Here is an 11,003-nt window from a genome sequence, read left to right as displayed (position 1 = left end):
ATCTTACCACACCCAAGGTCCAAGGAGACAAGATTAACCTTCTCCTTCAAGAGAGTTGGGTCCTATAACATCAAAGAACCCAAAATCTCAACATTTTTGCTCATGAAACTCGAAATCAAGGGCTGGAATTTCGAACAGTAAAACGTGGCTTACCTCAAGATTGATTGTATGGGTTTTGTAGAGCTCTCCGCGATGAACGCGTGGCCGCAAACGGAGCGGCAATCGGAGCTCTAGATCAAAAGTTATGGTGGTTTGAAGATCAAGTGAGAGAAGGAAGTTGAGAGAGTGTTCTTCCCCCTTCCATCTCAATTTTCAGCGTGTTTTGGTATTGTGTGAGGAGAGAGAGTGCTGAAAACTAGGGTTTTGGTTTAGTTATGTTGGGCCAAGGGCCCACTTTGGGTCCGGTTGGTCCGGTTTGGCCCGTTCGGTCCAATCTTGGTCCGATTTCTATAAAATTGGTACCGAAATTCTTGTCTCAATTTCCTCTATCACATTTAGCCATAAAAATAACATTTTTGGCTTTCTAGAATAAATTCTCATTTATGGGTTAATTAGCCATTAATTAACCGGGTCTTACATTCTACCCACCTAATTGGGAATTTTGCCCACAAAATTCAAATTCAATTACCTGAGAATAAGTGCGGATAATCCGTTCGTATCTCCGACTCAAGTTCCCAAGTGTGTTCTTCAACACCGCCTCGACTCCAAGCCACTTTGACTAATGAAACCTCTTTTCCACGCAATCGTTTGATACTAGTATCGTCAATTCTAACTGGAGCCACTGGAAGCGTCAAATCTTCCCTTAACTGAACCGACTCAGGTTCTAACACATGGCTAGCATCAGGAGTGTACTTCCGAAGCTGTGACACGTGAAACACATCGTGCAGGTTCGAAAGATGAGGTGGTAGAGCCACCCGATACGCCACCGGCCCAATCCTCTCCAGGATCTGAAATGGACCAATGTATCGAGGATTCAACTTCTTTGCTTTAATCGCTCTACCTACTCCTGTGGTCGGAGTAACCTTCAGGAAAACATGATCTCCTTCCTCAAATTCCAAGGGCTTCCGCCTCTGATCGGCGTAACTCTTTTGGCGACTTTGCGCCGTAAGCATCCTGTCTCGGATTTTCTTGACTTGTTCAGTGGTTTCAGCTATCATTTCTGGCCCCAACAAGCCTTTCTCTCCAGCTTCATACCAACATAGTGGAGATTGACATTTCCTCCCATACAATGCCTCATACGGAGCCATTCCGATGCTCGCATGGTAACTATTATTGTATGCAAACTCCACTAACGGCATATACCAATCCCAACTCGTCGGTTGGTCCAAAACACAAGCTCTCAACATATCCTCTAGTGTTTGGATCGTCCTCTCAGATTGACCATCTGTTTGAGGATGGTAAGTTGTACTCAAGCTTAATCGGGTTCCAAAAGCTTTCTGAAATGCACCCCAGAACCTCGAAGTGAAACGAGGATCTCTATCAGAGATTATAGTAGCAGGTACACCATGGAGTCTCACAATCTCCTTTATGTATAACCGAGCTAGCTCCTCAAGGGTGTAAGTCATCCGAACGGGTAAAAAGTGAGCTGACTTCGTCAGTCGGTCCACGATCACCCAGATAGCATCAAAACCAGTCCTAGTCCTTGGCAATCCCGACACAAAGTCCATTGCAATACTTTCCCACTTCCATTGCGGAACCTCTAAGGGTTGCAACATCCCGGAAGGTCTTTGATGTTCAATCTTTACCTTTTGACAAGTTAAGCACTTTGAAACATATTCCGCCACATCATTCTTCATACCCGGCCACCAAAACATCGCCTTTAAATCATGGTACATCTTAGTACTTCCCGGGTGAATGGAGAATCCGCTTTTGTGTGCCTCCTTTAAGATATCTTGCCTCAAAGTGCCAACATCCGGCACAATGATCCTACCCTTGAATCTCCATAACCCATCTTTTTCTTCCGACACTCTCCACTGTTTTCCTTGCTCGATAGCCGGTAACACCTTCCATAATGCTTCATCATTTTCATGAGCCTTTAGGAGTTCGGACTTAAAGTCACTTGAGATTTCTAATCGGCTCAAACACAAATTTCCAGATACTTCTCGAGCACCAATTTTTAGACTCTCGAATCCCTTGAGCAACTTCTCCTCTTGAAGCATCATCCAAGACGCATATAACGACTTCCGACTTAACGCATCCGCCACTATATTCGCTTTTCCCGGATGGTAATTCAACTCAAAGTCGTAGTCCTTCAATAATTCCATCCACCTTCTCTGCCTCATATTAAGCTCTTTCTGATCAAAGAGATACTTCAAGCTCTTATGATCAGAGAAAACTTGGAACTTAACCCCATAGAGATAATGCCTCCACACCGTCAAGGCAAACACAACCGCAGCGAGTTCCAAATCGTGCGTAGGGTAACTAACTTCATGAGGTCTCAACTGTCGTGAGGCATACGCCACCACATTATGATGCTGCATCAGCACGCACCCTAGACCCTTCAACGATGCATCACAGTACACCTCAAAAGACTCGTTCGGCTCAGGTAACACTAACACAGGTGCAGTGGTCAACTTTTTCTTCAATGCCTGAAAGCTCTCCTCGCACTCAGGAGTCCAAACAAACATAGTGTCTTTGCGAGTTAACTTTGTCAACGGCAAAGCTAATTGCGAAAAGCCTTTGATGAACCTTCGGTAATAGCCAGCTAAACCCAGAAAACTCCTTATCTCAGTTACTATGGTTGGTTGCTTCCATTCCATCACAGCCTCCACCTTAGTTGGATCTACGGCTATTCCCCTCTTACTCACCACGTGACCCAAAAACTTTACCTCATCCTTCCAAAACTCACAATTAGACAATTTCGCATAGAGTTTCTTCTCCTTTAAAATTTGCAACACGGTCCGCAAGTGTTCCGCATGCTCTTCTTCGGTCTTGGAGTAAATTAGTATGTCGTCAATGAAGACAACAACAAATTTATCCAGAAACGGACGGAACACTCTATTCATGTAATCCATAAACACTGCAGGAGCGTTCGTCAACCCAAAAGACATTACAGTATACTCGTAATGACCATAACGAGTCCTGAAAGCAGTCTTAGGGATATCCTCACCCCTCACCCTTATCTGGTGATAACCGGATCACAAATCGATCTTGGAGAAAACCCCAGCTCCTTGTAATTGATCCATGAGATCATCAATCCTCGGCAATGGGTATTTATTCTTTATGGTGACCTTGTTCAGCTGCCTGTAATCCACACAGAGCCGCATACTTCCATCTTTCTTCTTTACCAGTAATACTGGAGCACCCCACGGGGAAACACTTGGTCGGATAAAGTTCTTACCCAACAATTCCTCTAACTGAGACTTTAGCTCGGCCATCTCTAACGGTGACATCCTATAAGGAGCACTTGAGATTGGTCCCGCCCCAGGCACCAACTTAATAGCAAACTCGACCTCTCGGTTAGGTGGAAATTCCTCAATATCATCGGGAAACACTTCTGGAAACTCACACACTACCGGAATCTGATCCAACTTTTGATCATCACCCGAAACACCAGCGGTTAACAACAGGATACCCTGACATTCGATTCCAGAACAGTTCACCATCATCGAATTCAAGTAATAATTATTCACCACGACCGGCCCTTCTGTATCTTCCGGCATAAAGTACACCGACTTTGTAGAACAATCAAGCAGGACATGGTTCTCAGATAACCAGTCCAATCCCAAGATAAGATCAAGACCGATCATCGGTAAGCAGATTAAATTATGGACAAAATCACGCTGCTTGAACCTGAACGAAACTTTCGGGCATCCTAGCCTAGTTACCATGGCTTCATGGGTAGCATTATGTACCTTTAGGTCATAACCTAAGGTTACGATCTTCAATCCTAACTCATGGGCTTTCTCAAATGCAATAAATGAATGCGATGCTCCCGAATCAAATAAAGCATTTAAAGTTTGACCAGCCATTTCACAGTTACCTCGAATGAGTGTCTCAGATCCTTCTGCACCCACAGCTGAGGTGGTGAACACCCGACCAGTCTGTTGTGCTTTCCCAGCACCTTGCTTTTGCTTCTCTGGACAACTTGCGGCTTTATGCCCCGCCTTTCCACAATTGTAGCACAAACCCCATCCGGCCTTGCATGGTACTCCCGGATGGTGACTCCCACACCTAGTACAAGCTTGATCATTCTGAGGCTGCTTCCCAAACCTTTTCCCTTGGGAGTAGTTGTTGTTGGGCCTCCTAAAAGAACCTCCCCTCTTGAAAGACAGACCTCTAGGTGCAAAGCTCTTCCCTCGGTTCTGTGGAAATGATCCTTTGTGACTTCCTTTCTCAGCGGCTGTCCTCTTCACACACTCTTCAGCAACCCTACACTTGTTCACCAATTCAGAGAAAGTCCTAATCTCCATTGGCCCCACCAAACCGAAAATATCACTCCGGAGTCCTCCCTCGTACTTAACACACTTCCATTCCTCATATTCTACCGGAGTCCCTTGACACATACGAGAGAATCTGAACAGCTCCTCAAACTTGTCAGTATACTCAGATACGGACATAGTACCCTGCTTCAGCTGCAACAATTCAAGCTCCTTGGCCGTCCTAGCAGAAGTCGGAAAGTACTTCTTATAGAACTCCTCTTGGAAGACATCCCAGGTGATATAATCATCACCCTGCTGCAGAAGACGACGGATGCCTTGCCACCAATGCGACGCTTCACCGGTGAGCATATAAGTGGCAAACTCGACACGCTGTCCTTCAGGTACCACTTGTGCTTGTAATGCTCGCTCTATAGCCTGAAACCATGTATCAGCCTCAGTCGGGCCAGTAGTTCCCTTGAACTTAGGCGGATTAACCTTCAAAAAGTTTGCCAAGGTCATCGGACCCTGAACTCCACCTCCATCATTACCATGGTTGTTCATCTGTTGACCAAGAGCCTCAGCAGTGGCTTGCATAGCAGCAGCCATGTTCTCCAATGCAGCCATAAAGTTCACCGGGTCATTAGGGTTATTCTCCGGTGCACGAGCATTCGTATGACCTCTCACACTACCTCTACCGCGTCCACGAGGCGCCATCTGGTTCCTATACACACCCAACAATCGATATTAAGTTGATCAGTCTCAATATCGGAAGTCTAGTGCTTCAAAGTCCCAAATGCATGCTCATGAACGTTTATGCCAATTATATCAAGCAGATATACTAATAGCACATAACACACACACAGAGAATGCACAGAAGCATAGTCAGTCCATCCCTCAGGCTCTATAGGAACGAACTGCTCTGATACCATAATGTAACACCCTACCATACAGAGACTTATGCTTAAGTCATAATTCAGAGATGGCAAGGTATTACGACCTCTAAAACAAAAATTTAGTACGTATAGTAGTATGAATGATTGATTATAACTAGGAGCCTTGTAGAAAAAAAAGGATAAACAAAAACCGCAACTTGAAAGCGCAACACTCCGATCACTAACACAACGAGCAAAGGATAAGCTAACGCAAGATCATATATATAAAGAGTATCAAAAACAGGAATATCAAGACTCAAAATTCGGCTGCGAAGGTAACCGGTTCGAGCATAGCAATATATACATATAATAAAATAAGGAAAACCCCAAGGAAAACCCAAAGGGACATAAATACCGAAAACCTAATCTCCAAAATCCCCTCTAGAAGGAGTCATCACAGTTTGTATTATTTAATGGAGATAAAAGTATCTAAACAAGATATATAAATCAAGATAGAGTCCCGAGAACAAGAATCTTCGCTAATCCAGAAGTCCCCAACATGTCTCAACGAGAAGCCTCGCGTCCTGCATCTGAAAACCACAAAATCCGCATGGGTGAGAACCAGAGGTCCCCAGTACGGTAACAGCTTCCACATATATAATACATAATAATAGAGGAAAGCCGAAGGCAATCCTAGAACTTCCTCCAGAAAATATCAAAGCTTATAAACAAGCTAAACCGTAAGGGGCAACTAACTAAAGATCCTTCAGTCTAACTAATACTTCCCTTTCTACTTCCTTCAGACCTCCCAACAACCAGCAGGAGTATAATATAGCAAACACAGTTATATCAGACAAGAGATTTACAAATAGGAACAAATAAGGCATTTAGGCAATTAGCAAGTAATATGCAGTCAAATAGGCAATCTCAAACAATTCATGTAGTATGCTTATGATGCATGCCTGTCCCTAGTGGCTGATGATATCATCTGTCGGTTATAGAGCCAACCCGACAAGTCCTGGTAGCTAGCCATTGGACTGTCCCTCTGTCGTGCATCCCCAACTCGAGTTATACTCATCATAAACTTGATCATAATCATGATCCATATCCATCACCCTCACTGGTGAATATTTATCCATCACCATCACTGGTGAATATTTATGGGGGCGAGCTCATCCGGGCCTTTCACAGTGCCCGGCCACACTTACGACATAGGGTCAAAAGAGCTTCGAGTCTCAACCTGGAGCACATGGTGGCTAGCCATTGCTACTACCCAGGGAAACCCTCATCTCCAATGGTGGAAGTGCAAACCTTCACAATTCAATCAACATCATCTATGCATTTATACTTGGCCATAAACATGGCTCCGCCGTAACACGGCAATAATCTAGCCATCCGGCTCACGGTTAAATCCATAACCAGCCAATTCATTAACAATTACGGCCCTTCGGCCCATGGCACAACAAGCACTTCCACCGCCATTCTCCGCATCTCACATAATCATCTTTGATCCTCAATGATCATTCATTTTTCCCTTGCTTCACTCGCAAGTTACCACATTCACTAGCCCTTTTTCTCATGCTAGGCATATCATAATGATTTAAGACATAAGTGGTGAGATCGAAGGCTTAGAAGTATGAAATTTGGCTTTTAAAACTCAAAAATCAACTTTGGGATGAAAACAGGTCCACGCGTACGCGCACTCCACGCGCACGCGTGGATGGCGCTTTCTCGAAGAACGGCGCGTACGCACCAAGTGCGCCTATGCGCGAGGGGTCATTCTGCTAAAAATTTTCTAAGTTAAAAGCTGCAGAATTTACAGATTCAAACCCCAATCTTCCGACGGACATAACTTCCTCATTTTAAATCGTTTTTCACTCGTTCTTCGAACGGCATGGACATCCTGGATCCAATTTCATTTCTAAACAGATTTGGCACAAATCAGAGATCCGTAGTCCAAGTTATGTCCCGTCAAAGTATGCCCAAAAACCATGTTTTCATACAAAACCACAAGGTGCCATTTTCAAAACAAGCCACTTTCAACTCTTTTCAAAATCAATCAAACATGCCAATTTCAATCCTTCTCTTTGAAATCATTCAAAATGTACCAAAATCAACAACAAGCCATCCTCAACTCACACATTGACACTTTACCAAGGTTTCCAAAACCACATCCAACCATTTTAACACTTCTCAATCAAATGGCTAAAGGACAAACACAATATCATGTCATACATCCTTCCTCATCCCAATTTCCAATAATACCATTTCCAATTAACCATCATTATACATAATCAACATCATACTCACCATCAACATGGTACCACCCATCAATTCAACCTCAATCATCCATCAAGCATATATCACAACATGCATTTCTCATATTTCACACAATCAAGGCATCAATATTCATAATCACATATATGAACACATCATATATTTCAACCATTCAACAACACCAACAATTCAATGCCTATCTTAGGGCCTCTAGCCTAAGTATTTCCTACCACATTACATATTAGATACGGGAAACTAAGACCATACCTTAGCCGATTCCCCAAGCTCAACCGGAGCACTTCCAAACCACTTGTCCACAAGCTCTCAAGGTATCAACACCTCCAAGAACAGATTTTATCACACAAAACCCTCTTTCAAGCTTTCCAAAATCACCAATCAAGCTCCAATATTCACATATACACAACCTAAGCCACAATCATCATACCCATACACAACATCTCAATACCCAAACATCATAGAACAACAAATTATACTAGGGTTGAGAATCTTACCACACCCAAGGTCCAAGGAGACAAGATTAACCTTCTCCTTCAAGAGAGTTGGGTCCTATAACATCAAAGAACCCAAAATCTCAACATTTTTGCTCATGAAACTCGAAATCAAGGGCTGGAATTTCGAACAGTAAAACGTGGCTTACCTCAAGATTGATTGTATGGGTTTTGTAGAGCTCTCCGCGATGAACGCGTGGCCGCAAACGGAGCGGCAATCGGAGCTCTAGATCAAAAGTTATGGTGGTTTGAAGATCAAGTGAGAGAAGGAAGTTGAGAGAGTGTTCTTCCCCCTTCCATCTCAATTTTCAGCGTGTTTTGGTATTGTGTGAGGAGAGAGAGTGCTGAAAACTAGGGTTTTGGTTTAGTTATGTTGGGCCAAGGGCCCACTTTGGGTCCGGTTGGTCCGGTTTGGCCCGTTCGGTCCAATCTTGGTCCGATTTCTATAAAATTGGTACCGAAATTCTCGTCTCAATTTCCTCTATCACATTTAGCCATAAAAATAACATTTTTGGCTTTCTAGAATAAATTCTCATTTATGGGTTAATTAGCCATTAATTAACCGGGTCTTACAAGTAATACACAAGTAAGACAATAAATGCAAATAAGCAAGTAGTAGTTAAGCATGTAACATATTCAATTAGGAAAACTCATATAATTAAGCAAACCTAAACAAATCAAATATATGCAAATCATGTATGCTTGCCCTGTGGCCAATGAGCTCATCTGTCAGTTATACAGCCAACCCGACACACCCGGTAACTAACCTGGATATCGTCTCTCAACACGAAGGGAATCCTCAACCTTCCATTTTAGAGAGAGACTGTGATGAAATAATAGGAAATCCTCAACCTAACTCATTCATGCCACAGCCAAGAATCAAATAGAAGGGAATCCTCAACCTTCTTCATTCAATTTTCCGATGTAGCAAGAGAGGGAATCCTCAACCCCGCTTGCCCACCGAAACAAGAGAGGGAATCCTCAACCTCATCTTGTTCATCAAAGCAAGAAAGAGAACCTCTATCTCAACTTGCCTTTTCCGACATTCAAATTGATAATTATAGAGTTAAAGCGAAGGGAATCCTCGACCTTCAATCCAGTCCTCTGGTGCAACAAGTGAGTAAATCCAAAACCTCAAACTCGCCCACCCCAACAAGAGAGGGAATTCTCAACCTCAACTTGTTTATCACAAGAAGCGAGAGAATTCTCAATCTCAACCTGCCTATATGTGAGTGGGATAATACCACCGTCCTCACAATACAAATCTTATTGCCTCGTTAATCATAATCACAATACGAGAGAGGGAATCATCTACCTCAACTCGCCTATTTATTCCAGGATATAGTACCCGTCATACTTTACCATCATCCTCATTATCAATCTTGTGATCATTATTATTCTCATTATCAATCTCATCTAAATTCATATTCAATCTTAATTAAGTTCATTCATCATTATCCATTCACTCTCATCATCAATTATCTCATTCATAATCATCATATATCACTTAACATCTTGTCCATTTCTCTCAATTTTACTAACTCAATTCATTTGGCTTTATCCCTAACTCGTCCATCCTCAATTCCACCGGCTCTAGACTCATATCAAAGTTTATAAAGGTTTAGAAGGCCAAAAGAATGGTTGAAATCCATAAAAACACATTTTTCCAAATTCTGGGAGGTGTGCATACGCATACATGTAGTATGCGTATTCATAGACTGAAAATTTGGGAATCCGCGTACGCATGCAAAGGTTCGTGTACGCATAAGGTGAAAATTTTGTAAGTCGCATACGCATGCATGGTGTCGCGTACGCATGACCCCAATTTTGGATCATTACGTGTACGCATGCAGTGTCTGCATACGCAGAGGCACTTGGCAGAGGCCAATGCCCGCGTACGCATGTCAAAGGTCCCGTACGCATCCATATCAGGAAATAGAAAATCTAATATGTTGCAGAAATCAGTTTTTCAGTCCAATTTTCAAAACCTCATAACTTTTTCCACAAAATTCCTTTTTCAAATAGTCTTGAACCGTTGGAAAGATCGATAAATGAATTTTCATAAAAATAAAAAATTTTGAGAGTTTTCCAACTCTAAGGATCGAGTTACAACCCGTCGAAGTTGGCCAAAAATCTATTTTTACCAAAAACACACATTTGCCAATCCTTCCAATTGTTCACAAGCCAAATTTATTTTTCTCAACATTTTTTTACCGCAAACCAACCCATTTCACATTTTTACACTCAACCAAATCCAAACCTTCTCCAATTACACAATTCAACTCAAATTCTACTAATTTCATATCTTAATCCACAATTTCTAATTTCCTAACAATCATGCCTACTTTTTCATCATTCATTATCAATTTCCATTCAATTACATACATAATCACACAATCCAATCATCACTTACCATCAATACTTTTTCACGGCCTCTGGCCCAAATTCATAATTAATATATATTTCACAAACCAATAATCATTATCCAATTCATCAAATTTTTCAACACCTAAACATGCAAATTCACACAATTCTCAATCCAATCATTAATTTTCACAACATATTAACTATACATATCATTACCAACCAATTATACAATCCAAACCTAATTCTAGAGGTATCTAGCCTAGGAATTCTCATCACACCACACGGTACTTAAATAAAACATAAACCGTATCTCTTATAGTCATAATAATTTTGCCCTTACTTGCAAATTTTCCACCAAGCACTAGCTCCATGCTTCACCAAGAGTTTCACAACCCAATTCAAGTTCTCAAAGTGTGCCAAATTCACCCAACAATACTAACATAACTAATTTCACAAGATTTCTCAATAGCTCATACTAGAGCACCCCTAAACAACCAAAATCACAAGATTTCTCAAACCCAAAGCCAAAATGAATTTTCAGAGGGAAAAATCAAAACTAGGCAGAGAAAAATAATATACTCACCACAATACCTAAATAGAATCGAAGAGGATGAAAA

The sequence above is a fragment of the Arachis ipaensis genome, chromosome B4 (genome assembly GCF_059453495.1).
Source record: "Arachis ipaensis isolate K30076 ecotype BB chromosome B4, ASM5945349v1, whole genome shotgun sequence".
NCBI lineage: Eukaryota > Viridiplantae > Streptophyta > Magnoliopsida > Fabales > Fabaceae > Arachis > Arachis ipaensis.
The sequence above is the reverse complement of the archived record's forward strand: the minus strand, read 5'-3'. Positions refer to the sequence as shown.